This window comes from Orcinus orca, chromosome 7 (assembly GCF_937001465.1).
Source record: "Orcinus orca chromosome 7, mOrcOrc1.1, whole genome shotgun sequence".
Classification (NCBI taxonomy): domain Eukaryota; kingdom Metazoa; phylum Chordata; class Mammalia; order Artiodactyla; family Delphinidae; genus Orcinus; species Orcinus orca.
In genome coordinates this window covers 7,484,238-7,505,304 of record NC_064565.1, presented here as the reverse complement: position 1 = coordinate 7,505,304, position 21,067 = coordinate 7,484,238, and the positions used below count along the sequence as shown (strand labels likewise).

At 43.9% G+C, this 21,067-nt stretch overlaps 1 protein-coding gene across 3 annotated transcripts in view; it reads right to left on the bottom strand.

Annotated features, from left to right (window-relative positions):
• CYFIP1 (cytoplasmic FMR1 interacting protein 1) overlaps positions 1-14,199 on the bottom strand; it is a 93,484-nt gene extending 79,285 nt beyond the window's left edge. Inside the window, exon 1 of one of the 3 annotated variants that reach the window (XM_012535595.3) lies at positions 14,084-14,199. The gene's annotated coding sequence lies outside the window, so the exon portion shown is untranslated. The remainder of the gene's footprint in view (positions 1-14,083) is intronic. The other 2 variants (XM_049712575.1, XM_049712574.1) reach the window with 2 other exon arrangements.
• Between the last annotated feature and the right edge of the window lie 6,868 nt (positions 14,200-21,067).

The following is a 21,067-nucleotide window of genomic DNA, read 5'->3' as shown; positions in this document are numbered from 1 at the left end:
AGATGCGTACTATTCCACTGAGCGAATGAACCAGTCTGTGTGCTGTCTCCTGAAGCTCCCTATAACGGGGTGTTTCCTACTGTAAACTGTGAGGAAAATTCTTGCACATTAATATGTGCAATGGATTCTCTAGGACAGGGATTAGCAAACATTTTCTATAAAGGGCCAGGGTTGGTCATTGTTCTGTGGGTATGTAAGAGAATATCCTTATCCTTAGGAAATACACACAGGCACTGGGGGATGAAGGGCCTCAAATTGATGTAAAAGAGTTTTGTTGTGTGTTCTTTGTATTATTTTTATTTTTGCAATTTTTGTAAGGTTGAAATTATTTAAAAAGAGTAAAAAATGGAATATCTCTCTGAAAACTTTTTGTGAACATAAGGGAAAGGGAATGAAAAACGTTGAAAACAGATGCGTCCGTGACTGCAGGTGTTTCGGTGAGCCTCACTGCTGTGGCGCAGAGCAGGTTACACACCTGCATCCACCACAGAGTGAAACGCATCTTTCCGATCAGATCAACTGCCTTGGAAATCCCTGTTGTCTGCCCAGAGTCCTGCACTCCTAAAGAAAGCTTCTGACAGACCTATCGGAGATCTGGGCCAGGGACCACGCGTCCTCAGGCAAATCAGCCCTCATCAGTGATCATTTTCGTTCTATAATCAAATGCTTCAGACCACTGCAGAATGGTGGGCTTTGTTTAAAATATATATACACTCCAAATGTTTAGCTTCAATTACTTAATAATTTTACACTTCCCAGATTTTTAGGATCTGAAGAAACCAGCTTACACAAAATAGCGAGAGGTCTTTAAAAACACAAAACCATTTCCACCTCTGGCCCAGAAAAAAGCAGCAAAACTCCAAGAGCATTTATGTTTTTAAGTAGAACTCCTCTCTCGGAGACAGGTACTGAATGAAGTGTTTGTTTATGACTCAGGTGAGACAGTGCTCCTGGGACTTGCTTCACAACAGCAGTGTGGGCAGGGGTTACAGGTGAGCCCAGACCACTGTTGAGGGTTCATACACTATTCAATATTTTCCGTGCTTCTGCACATTAAGGAATTGCCCACAACGAACAGTTTAATATACACATATGTGAGATTTCAGGTTTCAGGCTGAGCTAAAATGTGTAATCACTGCCTTGTCAGTGATTGGGGGTTAGGCAGCAGCTAGTAGCTCTGCCTGTAGACACCGGGCCCTAAGGCCACCTATTTAAAGTTCCTTCCTGAATAGTTCTAATTGTCTACATCTTTTTTTCCCCCCCTGTGGTAATTAAAAAGTCATCAAGAGGTAAGAGTTTTTGCAAACAAACATTTTCAGGCTACTACAAAGCTGATAGGGTGAGTACACGCATACCTCAGCAATACTGCAGGTTCAGTTACAGACCATCACAATAAAGCAAATAAAGGTTTTTGGTTTCCCAGACCATATAAAGTTATGTTTACACTATACTGTAGTCTATTAAGTGTGCAATAGCATTATTTCTTAAAAACAAGGTACAGGGCTTCCCTAGTGGCACAGTGGTTGAGAGTCCGCCTGCCGATGCAGGGGACACGGGTTCGTGCCCCGGTCCGGGAAGATCCCACATGCCGTGGAGCAGCTAGGCCCGTGAGCCATGGCCACTGAGCCTGCGCGTGTGCTCCGCAATGGGAGAGGCCACAACAGTGAGAGGTCCGCGTACCGCAAAAAAAAAAAAAAACACAATGTACAGACTTGGTCTAAGTAACAGTGGCAAATACACAAAAGTGCTTAATAACTACTAGCTAGTGTTTTTATTATCATTCTCTACTATGTGATTGATTCATGCTGCTGCTGCCCCAAATGTCCCATATCCCTTTTGCCACCATTCAAACTCTGCCATGCTTTTAGGTAAATAGTAGAATATTTTTATTTAACATTGTGCACAAGAAATTCAAGACTGTATTTTTGACAGTGGTATTTGTCAAGACTGGAAATTCACTGTATTTTAGTATTGCTTTTGAGTTGGAAATAATGTGTGATAGCAGAGACGACAGGCCAAGAGTCCCATAGGAATGTCAACCAGGAGTATTTGATGACAATACTGGAGGGAAAACAATAAGGGTGCTAGAAATGTGTTTTGAAAAGCATGCCATTGTGGTAATGTAAAAGCGGCTCAGAATTACTTGGCATCGAGAGACTAAATAATGGCTATCAACTCTTCAAAAAACAAATACAATGTGCATACCTTAATTAATTAAAATGTTGTTGCTAAAAAATGCTAACCATCATCTGAGCCTGCAGCAAGTCATAGTAATATCAAAGATCACTGACCATAGATCACCATACCAAATATAAAAATAATTTAAAAGTTTAAAATATTGCAAGAATTACCAACATGTGACACAAAGACATGAAGTTAGCAAATGCTGAAGGAAAAATGGCACCAACAGACTTGCTTGATGTAGGGTTACCACAAACTTTCAATTTGTAAAAAATGTACTATCTGTGAAGTGCAAGAAAGCAAAGAGCAATTAAATGATGTCTGCCTGTGCTTTATTCAGAGTACCATAAAATCCTGAAAGTGGGCTCCTGCTGCCCAGCACCCCAGGGGTATGAGCTGGCTGTAACTGAAATGGACAATCACTAGAGATCGGCGCAAATGCTCTCTCACACCTTGTCCTGACTTGGTGGAGCTGAGTGCCGTGGGCACCTGCATGTTTAATGCCCGGCCCACACACACCCCTTGATTCTGAGGTTGGAGTCTCTGGCCCACACTTTGAGAAAACGTTTTAGGGCAGTAGTCTCCGACACAGGGTGGACCATATAATCCTTTGAAGCGATAGAAGAAAACGCTGGAGTGTCTGTATTTCTGCCTCACGAGGACGAGGAACTAAGCCTCCCTGATAGCTACACATCTTCTCCCGCCTCCTTGCCAGGTCCTCAAGGAGCAGCAAGAACCAATGGCTCACAGGCACCTCATCACTGTAACTAAATGAACTGCTAGGGGCTGAACTGCGTCCCCCTTCCAGGTCCCAACTCTTAGTACCTCAGACTGACTACATTTGGAGATGTACAGAGGTAATTAGTAAAATGAGGTCATAGGGTGGGTCCTAATCCAATGTGACTGGTGCCCTTTACGAGAAGGGGAGATCAGGACACACACAGGCACAGAAGGAAGACCATGTGAAGACACAGTGGGAAAGTGGCCATCTACACGCCAAGGACAGAGGCCTCAGAAAGAACCAACGCTGCTGACACCCTGATCTTGGACTTCCAGCCTCCAGAACCGCAAGGAAATAAATATCCGCTGTTTAAGCCCCTCAGTCTGTGGTACCTTGATGCAGGAGCCCTAGCTAACATACAAACCTTTCAAAAGGGTTCGTTCCTGCAAAGATGCCAGGCACGCAGAAAGGCAGGAGGACCTGCGGCCCCAAGCAAGCGCAGGCCCACTACAGTTCACCAGCCTGGCCCCAAGCGTGTGGCATGGGGAGTTCTACAACTGGCACAAGGCCGCCACAACCAACCGGCAAATTCAGGGCTGCCTCCCGCATCTTTTCAAGCTCTCTAGCTATTACAGACTGTGCGCACTTCATGCCTTATCCAGCGCGTGTGGACAGAGACACCCACCAGGGCACACGCAAGGAGACCTTTTAGGGATGAAGTGAGCAGTCGACAATGACTGGGCCCTGAAATGCTGCGATTCCCAAAATCACCTCTGCCCTTGTGGTGTGTGTGTGTGTGTGTGTGTGTGTGTGTGTGTGTGTGTGTGTGGACGGGGGGGCGGGGGGGGAGCTAACAAAGAAGCAGATAAAAGATGAAAGGAGAAATACTGATAAGTGTACATAATTAACTTCTTCAAGCAACCTGAGGCGCTTGGAAGCTGGGAAGCATCAGCTCGGGCTGCCGCTGGGACCGTGGTGCGTTGGGTGGGCGCTGCCCTCCCCCACCCCTTCCTGGGAGCTGCTGGCTGAGGGGACAGAAGGGGCAGAAGGCCGGGAAAAGGCAGGGAACCGGCCGGCTGTAAGGCCCGGAGAGCCGTGCAGGAGTGTGAAAGCAGCCTGGCCCGACCGCGGCTAGGGGACCTGTGATGGACGGCGACGCGCGTCGCCCCAGCAGGCGGAAGCTGGGCCCTCGGGGAGAGCCGGGGGGCGGAGGGGGGGGGACTGTCCAGCGGGCTGCACGCCCCCAGTCGCTGTAAAGCCAATCACAGGCTGCGGAGGCACAGAGTTCCCTAAACACGCCCGCGCAAAACACAACGGGGGCTAACTCTGCCGAAATGCACTCGACCTTCGGGAAAAGGGAGAACTCGAGCCTTTCACGCTTGGAGTCCGCAGGAAGGGCACGCACGGCTGTGTCTCCGCACGACGCGCCGAGGCCCACAGCGCCGCAGCACCCGGGCTGCCTCTGCCCCAGTCTGGGGGGACCCCTAGGCTGAGTCACACCCCAGAGGCCCTATAATACAGCACATTTTCCCTCCTGCCTTGACCTCAAGGCAGAATCAAGACAACTGAGAGTTCCAGGAGCTTCTCAAGAGCCCTTCCAGAGTCAACACAGAATTGCAGGCCAGAAAGTCACATCTTCCATGGCAGCTGCCCCAGACCTCGGCCATCCTGGCAGAGGCTTCCCGGAGTGAACTAACTCTGCTGTATCCACCTCTGGTCTACCTGGGGCCATCTGTGGCCACTGAGAGGGTCACAGCCTCTCAGTGCTTGTGTGCAAGGTCTGGCAGTGACATGTGGAAGGATGTGTTCCCTCTTCCTGGTGGAGGGAGGGTAGGCAGGGTTGATTCTTCCCTGGCTCAGCTGGCAGTTCCAGAGGGCAGGGATCCCCCCCAAATCCCTTTCCACCCTTTGCATGGGGCTTACCTTGAAGCCAATCTTTGTTGGAGGAGGCAACTACCTAAAATGCAAATTAAAATACAAAAGAAAAACTACCCCCTATGATGATTAATTCTATGTGTCACCTTGACTATGCTATGGTATAATCCAGTTTTTGGTCAAACATTGGTCTAGATGTTGCTGTGCAGGTATTTCTTAGGTGTGATTTACGATTAAATGGGCACACTCTGAGTAAAGCCGATGACCCTCCATGGTGTGGGTGGGCCTCTTCCAAACAGTTGAAGACCTTAAGAGAAAAAACCGAGGTCCTCTTTGGATTTGAATTCTGCCCCCAGAGGGCCTTTGGACTCAAGCTGCAACATCAACTCTTCCTGGGTCTCAGCCTGCCTACTCTGAATTCAGAATTGCCAGCCTCCATGGTCACGTGAGCCAATTCCTTAAAATAAATCTCTCTCTATATATAAACAAACCCTATTGGTTCTGTTTCTCTGGAGAATCCTGACTAATACACACACCCCCACCTCAATCAAAGCAAAGGAAGAAACCCAACTTGCATGTACAAAACCCTTATCAGTGTGGTCTCCAGGGCAGGAGCAAAACTTTACTCTCCAGAATCTGTGAAATTATCATGCACGTGCACAGGTCTGCTTGATTTAACACACTTAGTTATTCCATGACCCCTGGGGACAGACAACCCCAATCAGTCAAGAGTCCAGGTGGTTTTAAAGCTCATTGGTTTTATGCAGACTGGTCCTTCCAAGCAGCATTTGTGGAAAAAGACGAAAATTCTTTCAAATGAACAGCTTGAGTAGGTCAAGCTTTAGATAGGGATTTAAATATAATGCAAACCCTCATCACCACTTCTGACTTGGGGCGGTGTGGTTCTTCAGAGCAAAGTGTACCTTCTTCTGTGAGTATCTTCAAGGATGAATCATCGCCCACCCTCCCCCTGCCACCCCAGTCCTGGCCAGGACAACACAGGCACAAGGAATGGCCATGCTAGCTCTGAACGTAAAATTCTGGCTGTCAAATCAGGTTCCAAGATGAAACTCACTGCTCTCTAGGCATTGGTTTTTCTCTCCTGTGGAACAAAACTCCCCCGAGAGAGTGAAGAACAGGGCCTGACAACCTTGGCGAGTGAAGTATCTGAGATATAAATACAAATCACAAATATGCTTGTTTCAAAAGTCACAGTAGCTATCACTGTCCATTTGTCTTATTCACAACTAAAAAATGTGAAAGCCACAGTTCAAGGCCTGTGATTTCTGTCCCCACAGCCTTGTGTGGAGGTGAGGCAGTCATGAAGTTGGATGGGGGCACAGCCAGGTAAATGAATGCTCAACGAGCTTCTGCTGAAGAGCACAAGTGCACACCAGGCTCAGACCAACACAAAGGTAAAAAACACATCCCTATGTTCTTGAGACCATGTTCTGAGAGGGCTTTAACACAGTAAGTTCATATAAATGCAAATCTTATCCCTGGAGTGCTCTGAAATCTTATTAGATAGCCTGAATTCAGGCCAGAGTTGCCATGTTTAAGCCCCATTCATGGTGCTATGTTCTCTACTGGCTCCTACAGAGTGTAAGCTCTGTCCCTACGCCCCTCACTTATAGCCAAAGGGTCTCCAGATATAAAAAGAACAAATAACAAAATGGCAAATGTAAATCCTACCATATAAGTTATCTGCATTATGTGTAAATGGAATAGATAATCAAAAGGCAGACATTGATAGAATGGATTAAAAAAACATGCTGTGAGACAAATTTTAAATTCAAAGATACAGGGAGGGTGAAACGAAAAGGATGGGAAAAGATATAACGTGCAAAGAGAAACCAAAAGTGGCCAGAAGTAGCTATACTAATATTAGATAAATATTAGACAAAATAGACTTGAAAACAAAAATTGTCACTAGAAACATTATGACAAAATGGTCACTCCACCAGTGAGATGTAACAACTATTAACATATTCACCTGATGAAACAACCTCAGAATACATGAAACCACAGAGAACATGATCTTATATGTAGAAAATCCTAAAAAACCACAAAAAAACCTGTTACAGCTAATAAATGAATTAAGCAAAGCTGCAGGATACAAAAGCAACACATAAAAATCAGCTGCATTTCTATACATTAGCAATGAATATTCCAAAAAGAATATTAAGAAAACAATTCCATTTACAATAGCATCAAAAAGAAAAAAAAACTTAAGCATAAATTTAGGAACTTCCCTGGTGGTCCAGTGGTAAAGAATCCACCTTCCAAAGCAGGGGACACGGTTTTGAGCCCTGGTTGGGGAACTAAGATCCCACATGCCGCGGGGCAACTAAGCCTGGGCGCCACAACTATTGAGCTCGTGGGCCTCGACAAGAGAGCCCATGTGCTGCAAACTACAGAGCCCAGGGTCTCCGGAGCCCGTGAGCCGCAACTAGAGAAAGAAAACCCACACGCTACAATGAAGACCCGACGCAACCAAAAAAAAAAAAGAATAAATTTAACCAAGGAGGTGAATGATTCATACACTAAAAATTACAAAACACAGACTTCCCTGGTGGTCCAGTGGTTAAGACTCTGCGCTCCCAATGCAGGGGGCCTGGGTTCGATCCCTGGTCAGGGAACTAGGTCCCGCATGCATGCCGCAACGAAGATCTGCATGCCGCAAATAAGACCCGGTGCAGCCAAAATAAATAAATAAAATAAATAAATTTTAAAAATCACAAAACACTGCTGAAAGAAATTAAAGACACAAACGGAAAGATATTCCATGTTCATGAACTGGAAGACTTAATATTATTAAGATGACAATATAGGGAATTCCCTGGCAGTCCAGTGTTTAGGACTCCACACTCTCACTGCCATGGGCCTGGGTTTGATCCCTAGTCAGGGAACTAAGATCCTGCAAGCCACACGAGGCAGCCAAAAAAAAAAAAAAAAAAAAAAAAAAGATAGAAAATTTACAATATAATCCAAAGCCATCTACTGATTCAATGTAACCTCCTTCAAAATTCCAAAAGCATTTTTTGCAAAAACAGAAAAACCCACCTTGATTAACATGGAATCTCAAAAGACCCAGAATAGCAAAAACAATCTTGAAAAAGAACAACAAAGCTGGAGGTCTCACATTTACTGATTTCAAAACTTACTATAAAGCTACAGTAATCAAAATAGTGTGGTACTGGCATAAAGACTGACACATTGACCAATGAAACAATAAAGAGCCCAGAAATAAACCCTTGTATATATGGTCAAATGATTTTGAACAAGGGTGTCAAGACCATTCACTGAAGAAAGGACAGTCTTTTTAACAAATGGTGCTGGGAAAACTTGATATCCACATGCAAAAGAATTAAATTGGACCATCACCTTATACTATATATGCAAAATTAACTCAAATGAACCAAAAAGCTAAACAGAAGAGCTAAAATTATAAAACTCTTAGAAGAAAACATGAGAAAATCTTCATGACACTGGATTTGGCAATGATTTCTTGGATATGACACCAAAAGCACTAGCAACAAAAGAAAAAGTAGATAAAGTGGACATGAAAATTAAAAACCTTTGTGCACCCAAGGACAAGAGAATGAAAAGATAACCCACAGAATGGGAGAAAATATTTGCAAATCATATATCTGATAAGGGATTGTTATCCAAGATATATAAAGAATTCCTACAACTCAACACTAAAAAACACAAACAACATGATTAAAAAATGGACAAAGGATTTGAATAGACATTTCTGTAAAGAAGATACACAAATGGCAAATAAGTACATGAAGAGATGATTGACACCATTAAGTATTAGGGAAATGCAAATCAAAACCAGAATGAGATACTACTTCACACCCATTAGGGTGGTTATTATTAAAAAAAAAAAAAAAACACCAGAAAATAACAAGTGTTGGTGAGGATGTGAAGAAACTGGAACCCTTGTGCATTGTTGGCGCACATAAAGGCTGGCGAAGCTGCTATGGAAAACAGTATGACAACTGCTCAAAGAAATTAAACATTGAATTACCATGTTCATAGCAATGCTTAATTGGTGTCTGGAATAGTCATGTTCATAGACAGGAAGTAGAATGGTTGCTACCAAGAGCTGGAGGAATAAGGGAATGGGGAGTTAGTGTTTAAGTGGGTGCAGACACAGACATAGAAAACAAACTTATGGTTACCAAAGGAGAAGTGGGGGGAGGGATAAATTGGGAATTTGAGATTAACAGATACTATTATATATAAAATAGATTAACAAGGACCTACTGTATAACACAGGGAACTATATTCAATATCTTATAATAACCTATAATGGAAAAGATCTGAAAAAGAACAGATGTGTGTATGTATGTATATGTATGTGTATATATATGTGTATATATACAAAACGGAATCACTTTGCTGTACACCTGAAACGTACATCAACCATACTTCAAGAAAATAAAGAAATAAATAAGTGCAGAGGTTCAGTTTGGGATGAAGAAAAAGTTTAGGGGATGGATAGTGGTAATGGCTGTACAACTTAATGCTACTAAACTGTACACTTAAAATTGTTAAAATGGTAAATTTTGGGTTATTTATATTTTATTATAGTAAAAACAAATCAGGCAAGGTGATTTCCCTAATTTATTTTTGAATCATTTTTTTCAGATATTCCAGTTTATTTTCCCCTTCATATAAATTTTAGAGTCAGTTTGTCTTTTATCTATAAAAACATCCTCCTGGGCTTCCCTGGTGGCGCAAGTGGTTGCGAGTTCGCCTGCCGATGCAGGGGACACGGGTTCATGCCCCGGTCCGGAGGATCCCACATGCCGCGGAGCAGCTGGGCCCGTGAGCCATGGTCGCTGGGCCTGCGCGTCCGGAGCCTGTGCTCCGCAACGGGAGAGGCCACAACACTGAGAGGCCCACATACCACACACACACACAAAAAAAACATCCTCCTGAGACTTCTAATAAACAAAAATATCTTATGACCCAGCAAGAACACTTCTAGATTTCTATCCAAAAGACATTATAACATATGCCCACGTAAAGACTTGTACATGAGTCTTCATAGCAGCAGTTATTCATAACAGGAAAAAATGGATCTAATGAATGGTTAAACAAAACGTGATATATCCATACAATGGAATACAATGCAACAAAAAGGAATGAAATGCTGGTACATACTAGAACAGGGATAAACTCCAAAAACATTATGCTAAGTGAAGGAAGCCACACATAAAGCCCACAAATTGTACACTTTCGTTTATGTTAAATGTCCAGAAACGGCAAATCTATAAAAGAAAGCAAATTAGTGATTAGCTGGAATAGGGCCTACGAATGGGGATTAACTGTGAAAAGTCATGAGCAATCTTACTGGGGTGAGATCTGTATGTTCCAAAACTGGGTTATGGTGCTGCTGCCCAACTCCGTAAATCTACTAAAAATCACTGCCCACTTGAAGTAGGTAAATTTTATAGTATGTACATTATACATCAATAAAGTTAAAATATTTTTTTGCTGCAGTATTTGATTGGAATTGTGTTAAATCTATAGATCAATTTGGAGAGAACTGACATCTTTACTATGTTGAGTGTTCCAACCCATGACCACAATGTGCCTCTCCATTTATTTACATGATCTTTGATTCATTCATCAGCATTTTGTAGTTTTCAGCATATAGATCCTGCATGTGGTTTATTAAATTTATATGTAAGTATTTGATTTTTTGAAGCTGCTGAAAATGGTATTTTTTAAAATTTCACTTTCTAATTGCACATTGCTTGTATATAGAATAAGACTGACTTACATGTGTTGACTGCATTTTGTGACCTTGTTAAACTTCACCTACTAGTTCTAATAGTTTTTTCATAGACTCCTTGGATTTTCTATGTAGATACCATCTGCAAAAAGGGACAATTTTGTTTTCTCTTTCCAATCTGACTTTTATTTATTTTTCTGACCTTACTGCCCTGGCTAAAATAAAGTTTTTAAATTACATAGATGTGGTTAACCCATGCTATACTTATTTTGGTTGCAAAAACAATGAGTAGCTAGGACTGGTTAGTTATATAAAAGCTTTAGAAAACATAGCACGAATAGTAACAGCCCCTTATACAGTACATTTCCTATATATATTACACCTCATTTGATCTTCATCACAACCTAATAGGTGCTTTTCCCATGATACCAAAGAAGGAAAATGGTCGAAGGTAGTCCAAGCAACATACCCACCGGGGCTCAGGTGAACACATAGCAGACATCAACAACAGTCAAAGCAGTAGATTTGCCAAGACCCAACTTGATCACACCTGCCAAAATGTATCTTTCTTCCCACTGGCTAGTGGGCAACCCCAGGCACTGACTGAGCTGACCCCTCTATAAACCGGTGCTAGTGAAACGCAGATCAAAAGCCAGGACACAGACTGTCACACAGACTGAGGGAACACCGGCCCACCTGGGAGTGGAGGCAGGTGCTCCTGGAGTGGTACCTGAGCAAGCACAGTGCCTTCAAAAAATCGCAGGTAAGTGATTCAATAGGTGTGAGGGTCAGGTCCTAGGGTCTAACATTTTGCAGAAGGCATTACTGACAGCTTCTTTCTAATTTCTTTTTTTTTTGCGGTACACGGGCCTCTCACTGTTGTGGCCTCTCCCGTTGCGGAGCACAGGCTCCGGATGCGCAGGCTCAGCGGCCATGGCTCACGGGCCCAGCCGCTCCGCAGCACTTGGGATTCTCCCGGACCGGGGCACGAACCCGTGTCCCCTGCATCGGCAGGCGGACTCTCAACCACTGCGCCACCAAGGAAGCCCGTGCTTCTTTCTAACTTTTAACTTATGAGTGTGCAGTCAGACGGCTGGATTCAAAGTCTGGCTCTGCCACTTACCAGGCATGTCACTTTAGGCACATACTTCACCTCTTGGTCAGTTTCCTCATCCATAAAGTGGGAGTAATAATTGCACCCACCTCTGAGGGTCGTGAGAATAATTAGTATGTAGAGCACTCAGGAGTTAGCAAACTACAGCCCGTGGTCTGCTTCTACAAGCAAAGTCCTACTGGGGCACAGCCATACTCATTCACTACAGGCTGTCTGTGCCGACTTCTGCTGCAACAGTGCAACTGGGGAGGCTGTGACAGAGACCATACGGCCTGCAAAGCTGTAAGTAATCACTATCTGGACCTTTACAGGAAAAGTAGCCCTGGCTTAGAACGATGCTGGAGCAAAGTAAGTACTCAAGGAATGTTAGCTATTATTTAGACCCTAATTTACTTCCAGAACGATAAACTTGAGTATATACATAAAGATATACACACAAGCATTGACTATGGGGGTGACAAACGTAAAATAACAATGTCAATTAACAGGTGGTTGATTAAATAAATTGTAATGCAGCTACACTATATACAGTCATTAAAAGGAATGAAGGCTATCCATGTGTATATATACTGTATGTGCCAACATGTTAAGATTTCCAACATCTTTAAATAATCCGAGATCATTAAGTGAAAAGGTATGATGCTACATGCAGTCTCTCATTATGTTACAAAAAGAACACACACAAACAAAACCTATGTGTATGCACAGAAAAGGCTACCTACCAAGATAGAAGTACTGAGGGAATTTCACTTTTAGTATATGTAGCTGAGTACTGTTTGAATTTTTTAATAAGCTGAAGTTCTGTAATTTTTCTCATGACTCAAAAGTGTTATTTGAATGGCTCAGGTTGTACCCTAGTGGTACAAGTTCTAAACTTTAATGTCTTTACCCCAGGGACAAACTAGAGTATGGATGAATCGCAAACGCATTATGCTAAGTGAACTAACCAGACTCAAAAACTACATATGACATTCTGGAAAAAGCAAAACTGTAGGAATGGAGAACAGATCAGGGGTCAGGAGTTGGGAATGGGGGTGCCTACAAAGGGACAGGAAGAAGGAGTTCAGCGGGGTGATAAAACTGTTCTGTATCTTGACTGTGGTGGGAGTCACACTACACTAAGCATTTGTTAAAACTCACTGAACTGTACCCCACAAAGTGAATCTTACTATGTGTAAACTTAAAAATAAATTTAAGTAAACACACATACAAAACAAAAACACTTGGGGGATAACTCTTCTTTGGGCGACCTATGAGCACACAAATGTATGTATTAATACAGGAAATGTCTGCCACCACATTTCCCTGGTTCGCCTCTGGCACAGAGATGATGCCTCTGCGCGAAGGCAGCGTTGGCACCACCTTCCTAACTGAATTCCCACAAACGCAAACCTGCCGTGGCCCTGAATGTTTTCTTCGAGCTCCGTGCGTGTAGATCTGCGCTTTACTCGGAAAACCTCGAAGGGCCTTCAGGGAGAAGGGACGGCAGGCACCGGCGCGCACCGTCACAGGCCAGCGCCCCAGCCGAGCGGCCCGGGCAGGATCTTCCAGCACGAGCCCAGAGCCGCTGCAGCCGCTGGTGAGCTGTCAAGAACAGCAACCTGAGCTAGGCAAGGGGAATCACTGCTGATTCAATCACGGATCATTGACGGAATCACGTCGATAACGGCCAAGAAATACCACCCGGCTCACCAGCTTCGGCCAAGCACTGTGCGGCGAGGCGCACAGCACCCTCCTCTCCTGTAAAGGGAAACTCCCAGGTCTCCCACAGAAGCGCAGACCGTCCAACACGGGGCTTCATAAGCAACGCTATCCTGCCGTTCAGACCTGACACTAGAGTGGACGTGGTCCGGACACCTCTCTCGGCTTAGAAAACGCTCCTTAAGCCCCATTGCCAAATTACTCTTCCGCCCTTTTCTCCCGCCCACCAAGCGCTGAGAATTAGGAGCACGCATTTCAGGCTTGAAATAGACAATTTAGTCTGGCTATACTGAACCGCGCTGCCCAAGTAACAATCTCGGCTCCTTAACAAAGCCCCAAACTCCTCTCTCCAAGAATCTGCAAAATGGTCTCGCTCGGCCAGAGTCTCCCTCCTTCCCTCAGAGAGGGGCACAAAGCACGACCTCAGCGTAAACCGCCTGCTCCTTGCTTTCCAACAATAACTGGAAAACCCCAATGTACCCCGTCCCCACTGGAGTTTCGCCACGTGCCGGGGGCGCTGGGGCAGGGGTCCGCGACTCCCGGGCCGGAGCGCGGTGGCCAGGGCCATCCTGGGAGGCGGTGCAGCCGGGGAGGCCGCGCGGCCGAGGTCCAAGTCCCGGCCGCTCGCGGGGCCCCGGCCCGGCACCGCCGCCTTCCAGCTCCCTCCCGGCCGGGTTTCGAGCGAGGTCCCGATCCCACCTGGGCGGCGGGGTGGGGCGGAAGCGGCAGCGTTCCTCACCTTGGTCCGCGGCGGCGGCTCTGGGGTCCCGGGCGGGCCCTGGGAGTCTCCCGGCCGAATGAGTCACCGAGGCGGGTCGGGAATGCTCCAGGAAACACCCGGCCTCCTCCCCTTCCTCCCGGGGCGGGGGCTCTCCCGGCTCGGCCCCTTCCTCCCAGCGCTCCTCCCTCCGCGCTCCTTCTCCAGTCCAGTCCATCCGCTCCTCCATGCCTAGCTCCCTCCCCCGACCCCGCAGTCCGGCAGTATGCCGGGCCGCGCTCCTCTCCGGCCGCACAAAATGCTCCCCAGGGAGAGAGCCTCCAGGGCCACCTGCCGGCTTCGGCGACCTCAGCTCTACCTGGGACCGCGGGGGCGGTGGGAGGGGGGGCGCTTCCCCGTGGAAGCTGCCCGCTTTGGGCCGTAAAAAGAGCGGGGGGTGCGCACCCTGTCCCGGGGCTCCACAGGGTCAGGGCGGCGGGTGAGATGAGCTGCAGAAAGGACTTGGGGGGACACCGAGGCGGGCTGGCCTGGCGCCCCACAGCCAGGGAGGAGGTGCGTACACCTGCGCTCCGCGGGCTGGAGACGGGTGCGACTGGGACACGCCGCCGGAACCGAGCCAGCTGGGAGAAAATGACCCGGTATGGCCCCTGCAGTGATCGCATCTCCCCTCTGAGCCGGGGGCAAGGGCGTGCGCAGGCTTGTGGGAATGGCTGACAAGAAGTCTTGACGAACTAGCCCCAAAACACAATCTTGAGAGGCCAAATAACACGTCTTATGGAATCGCCGAGTGGAGTGAGCTTGTCACAAACATGCTTAGGAGAAAAATTTCCCTAAACTACACTCTCCCCGCCCCCCGCCGAGTTGTAAGGGAGAGCAATAAAGATGGGCAGCGGGTACTGAAAATCACAAGAAGTTTGATTACCTCCTGGCTGTCCCCCAGATGATTCAAAAAGTTGCAGAAAATGGATCCTGACTAAACCAGAATCTATCAGTTGTCTAAATATTCAGAGACCACTTTTTCTAGAAGCTCCTGGAGGTCCCTCACACTCCTGCAAAACATGGGTTTTTAGTGACTTTCTGGTTCCCAGCCAGCCCACACATTTTCAATCAGCAGAAATATTGCATCTCTCTGCCCAGGGCTGAGTCTCAAAGTTAGATTCCGAAGGGTTGGGGTTTTTTGTTTATTTTTGTTTGTTTTCCTGTTTTTTTAATACTGTAGATAAAGTGCTGAAATACAAATTCAAGGTATATTATGATAATTTTTAAATATCATAATCCCTAGAGCAATTAATAAAAATAAGCAATTAAAAAATATCCGGGCTTCCCTGGTGGCGCAGTGGTTAAGAATCCGCCTGCCAATGCAGGGGACACAGGTTCGAGCCCTGAGCCGGGAAGATCCCACATGCTGTAGAGCAACTAAGCCCATGCACCACAACTACTCAGCCTGCGCTCTAGAGCCCTCGAGTCACAGATACTGAAGCCCACGCGCCTAGAGCCCACCGCAAGAGAACAAGAGAAGCCACCGCAGTGAAAAGCTTGCGCACTGTAACGAAGAGTAGCCCCCACTCGGGGCAACTAGAGAAAGCCCATGGACAAGCAAGCAAGACCCAACACAGCCAAAAAAAAAAAAAAAAAAATCCAAGAGAGGAAATAAAATGGAATGCTAAGATATAAATCTGAAGAAAGCAGCAAAGGAGGAGCAAAAAGCACACAGGACAAACAGTAATGAAAAGCAAGCTGTTAGGCTTAAATCCAACCATATTAGTAATTACATTAAATGTAAATGAACTAAACACTCCAAAGAAATTGTCACATTGGATAAAAACAAAACCTAAATATAAGGCTGTTTAAAAGAGACATACTTTAAATATAAGGACACGAAGTGGTTGAAATTTTAAAAGATGAAAAAACATCTACCATGCTTATGCCAATCATGAGAAAGTTGGGGTGACTATATTAATATCAAAGTAGATCTCAAGGGACTTCCCTGGAGGTCCAGTGGCTAAGACTCTGCACTCCCAGTGCAGGGGGGCGGGTTTGATCCCTGGTCAGGGAACTAGATCCCACATGCCACAACTAAGAGTTCGCATGCCACAACTAAAGATCCCGCATGCCACAAGGAAAATCCTTGTGAGCCGCAACTGAGACACGGTGCAGCCAAATAAATAAATAAATGAATAAATAAATAAATATTCAAAGTAGACCTCAAGACAAGGAGTGTGACCAGAAATTAAAAGGGACATTTGGTAAACATAAATGGGTCAATTAATTCAGAAAAAAGTGACAATTTTTAGTGTGTATAGAACCAAATAAGCTTTGAAATACTTTGCAAAAATTGATAGAACCAGAAGAAGAAATAGGCAAATGCACAGTCATAATTAGAGATTTAACACCCCTCTCTTAGTAATCGATAGAACAGGCAGACACCAAAATAAGTAAAGATGCAGAAAAAAGTTAAAAGCAATTGACTATTTGCCCTTAACCCTCACAAAACAAAATACATAATACGTTGTATTTGATGAAAGATGTTTAAAATCTTTATACTGAATCCTCAAGGTATTACTGAGAAGAATTAAATTTTTCAAGTATCATGCACAAAATATAACATATGTTAGGAAGTAAAACAAGTCTCAATAGATTTCAAAGGGTTGAAATCATACAGAACTTTCTCTGATCACCACGAAATTGAACTGAAGTAACAAAAGATAACTTTTTAAATGCCCAAATATTAGAGAACTAAATAATACACATCTAAATATTCCTTTGATCAAAGAAGAAATCACAATGGAAACTGGAAAATATGTTGAACTAATGAAATAATGAAAAAATAACATCAAAATTTGTGAGATGCAGCTAAATGAATGCTCAAAGAGAAAGTTAGTACACCAAATACATATAGCAGAAACAAGAAAAGTTTAAAATCAATTATCTAAACTTCTACCTCAAAAATGTTAGAAAAACAGAAGCAAATTAAATCCAAAGAAAGTACAAGTGAAGAAATAATAAAGATAAGAACAGAGGTCAGGGACTTCCCTGGTGGTCCAGTGGGTAAGACTCTGTTCTCCCAATGCAGGGGGCCTAGGTTCGATCCCTGGTCAAGGAACTAGATCCCACACGCATGCTGCAACTAAGAGTTCACATGCCACAACTAAGAAGCCCGCATGCTGCAACTAAGACCCAGTGCAGCCTAAATAAATAAATATTAAAAAAAACCCAGAGGTTAATGAACTAGAAAACAGATGAACAAATAAGAAAATCCACCCCTTCCCCCAGGAATAAATTAGGAGTTTGGAATTAACAGATACACACTACTACATATAAAATAGATAAACAACAAGGACTTACTGTATAGCACAGGGAACTATATTCAATATCTTACAATAACCTATAAGGGAAAAAAATCTGAAAAAGAATATATAGAGAGAGAGATAGATAACTCAATCACTTTGCTGTACACCTGAAACTAACATAATATTGTAAATCAACTATACTTCAAAAAAAAGAAAAATAGAAAGAGAATCCCTCCCTCCCCGCAAACACTGGCTTTTTAAAAAAAGTAATAGAATTGTTACACCCTAGCAAAAGTGTTTTTAGAAAAACATAAATTACCAACAACAGAAATAAAAAGGGTGATACCAATAGTTTCTTACCAAAATAAAAGGGTATAAAAAGTATTGTATGAATAACTTCATAGCAATAAATGTACTTATTCAGAAGAAATAGATTTCCTGAAAAATATGACTTTCCAAAAATGACACAAGAAAAAAATCGAAAATCTGAATAGTCCTATATTGGTAGAAGAAAAAAGTTGAATCTGTAATTTAAAACCGTCCTATAAAGAAAATCTCCAAGGTTATATAGCTTCACTGGTGAATTCTATAAAACATTTAAGGAAGAAGTAATACCAATTTTACAAAGCCACAGTAATTAAAATAGCATAGTCTTGGCTAAGGATGCACAAATAAATCAATGGAACAGAATAGTAAGAAATAATCCCTGCTATAGACTGAATGTTTGTGTCTTCCCAAAATTCATGTGTTGAAACCTAACCCCCAATGGGTTGGTATTTAGAAGTGGGGGCTTTGGAAGGTGATTAGGTAATGAGAATAGAGCCCTCACAAATGGGACTAGAGCACATAGAAAAGAGACTCCAGAGAGAGCCTTCATCTCTTCCACTATGTGAGGTTACAGGTCCATGAAGCAGGAACTGGGCTCTCACTAGACACCAAATCTGCCAGCACCTTGCTCTTGGACTTCCCAGCCTCCAGACTCTGTGAGAAATAAACTTCTATAGTTTATAAGCCACCCAGTCTATGGTATTCTGTTATAGCAGCCCAAACAGACTAAGATAAGCCCACACCTCTACAGTCCGTTGATTTTTAATAAAGATGCCAAAGTAATTCAATGGAGAAAGGGAAGTCTTTTTTTAATGGTGCTAAGTAATTGCATAACTATGTGGAAAAAACTGACCCCTTTGCCCACATCATACACAAAAATTAATTTGATATGGATCATAGACCTAAATGTGAAAGCTAAAGTTTCTAGAAGGAAACATAGAGAATAATTTCACAACCTTAGGGTAGAGGTAGGAAAAGATGTCTTAGAACAGAAAATGTATTAACCTCTTTGGTCAGTACATTTAGAAAGAAAATGATAAATGATTTGGTCAAAAATTTTAAACTTCTCGGGCTTCCCTGGTGGCTCAGTGGTTGAGCGTCCGCCTGCTCATGCAGGGGACACGGGTTTGTGCCCCGGTCCGGGAGGATCCCACATGCCACGGAGCGGCTGGGCCCATGAGCCGTGGCCGCTGAGCCTGCGTGTCCGGAGCCTGTGCTTCGCAACGGGAGAGGCCACAGCGGTGAGAGGCCCGCGTACCCCCCCCAAAAAAAAAAATTTTAAACTTCTCATCTAAAGACAATGTTAAGAGAGTGAAATGCCAGACTGGAAGACAGTCTTGCTACACAGATAACTGACAAACGACTTGTATCCACAATATACAAAGAACCCCTACACATCAACAATAAAATGCCAACCCAATAAAAATAGGACACTTCAAAGAAGAAACTACTTTGGAAGTCTCTTATCAAGTTAGATATACATATATGTTATGGTACAGTAACCCTACTTCTATGTATTTACCTAAGAGAAATGAAAATTATCTCTACAAAAAGACTTGTACATGAATATTCTAATGAACTTCATTCATAATAGCAAAAAACTAAAAACAACTCAAGGTATATAATTAGGAAAGTAGATAAACAAATTGTGGTATATTCATACAATGGAACATTAGTAATAAAAAGGAAGGAATGACTGATCCAAGTAATATCACAAAATAGATGAATCTCAAAATTATCATGTAATTTTACCAGGTACAAAAGATGATATCGGTTGATGTGAGGAAGAAAGAAGAGTAGGAAGCTCCAGGCCCTCATTTCCCCACAGAAACACCAAGTAAATATCATACCGACCTAAGTAGTTTTGTGAGAACTTTAGAAACCAGTTAAGGATCTGCAGCAGCCAACTGAATGCACAACCAAGAAACAGCCGCACTCAAAACATTCCAAACGAAAATTTTGTGGCATTTTTGATCACCCTTGCCCACCCCCACCCAGGCATACCTCAGAGAGAGGAAGTCAATTCCCGATCCCTCCCTTACGGCGGAAGGAAGTTGTCTACACTGTTCTGACTTCTCTGGGGGCTATTGGAGGGTCTGTTTTTTCTCCCCTGACTCAGAGTGCTGACACGAATGGTGGATTAGTTTGGGTATCAGATTGGAAGCTGATGATAGCAGTGTGGTGCAGGGCGCAGTGGAGAGCCTCAGGGGGATTTCTGACCTGTGGGCACCTGGGGGCAAGAGACTGTGGGTGGAGGAATACAATAGAACACTCAAGTCCCTGAGAAGAAGAAGGGTGAGACTCTTAGGGACATAAGATATTTTGAAAAGCAGCTGTGTATATAGAGGAATTAGGGGGGAAAGCACACACACAGGCCCAAGGAAGATGTATACCACCTGAGAAGACCCTGAGCCCTCATGATGCACTGATTAGGGGACTGACACCTGCACAGAGTAAGGCCGCAAAGACTGGGAGAGGTATCTGATTGTCAAATGCCCAGTTTTCAACAAATGCATGACCCATTCAAAGAAACAAAATAAATCTCCAGAAAATGACCCTAAAGAAAGGCTTCAAATTCACCTAACACTTTGAAACAATTGTCTTAGTGATTAAGCTTGATAACCTAAATAGGAACACATACAGAGAACTAAAGGAAATCAAGAAATCAATATATGAACAAAATGAAAATATCTACAAGAGAGAGAAATTATAGAGATCCAGTTTCTGATCTAGCATATCAGGAGCTTGAAAGTTGTCCCTGTGTCCTAACAAGTAAAAAACTAAATGGACCAAAAATCAACAACTCTTCTTAGATCCATTAGAGAAGTGAGGCCACAGGGCAAATTGCTGACCCATAAATCAGAGAGACACACAAGTAGATCCAGAGAATCAGAACTCACCAAAGCAGAAACCCATGAATAGAAACTTCTGTGGGAGCTAGTATCAGGGTAAGCATCCTAAACTGAAACTGATGAATTGTTGGAGGCTCAGTGTGGAAAAGTCTGAGTGTTTAAAACTCCAGAAGGGACCATTCTTAGATGGGTGTGTTACCGAGTCCGAGCTCACTCTGCTCACCACCCAACAGGCCAATACGTGCCAATAAATTGGGAGACGAGGTGTTGAGGTAAGGAATACGAGTTTAATTTGAAAGCCAGCAGACCGAGAAGAGCGTAGACTAATGTCTCAAAAAAACATCTTATCAGGGTTTGGATGCCAGTTTTTTTTATAGAACAGAGAGGGGGAGGAGATGAAGAAGTAAAGGGAAAAATCCATAAGATTTTCAAATGTCCCGTGGAATGGCCAGCCTCGGGGAGGGGATGTGTTAGTTTCTTCTTTCTTGCAGCCATCCACAGGTGGACAGGGTCAGGATGCTTCCCTGAACAAAGGC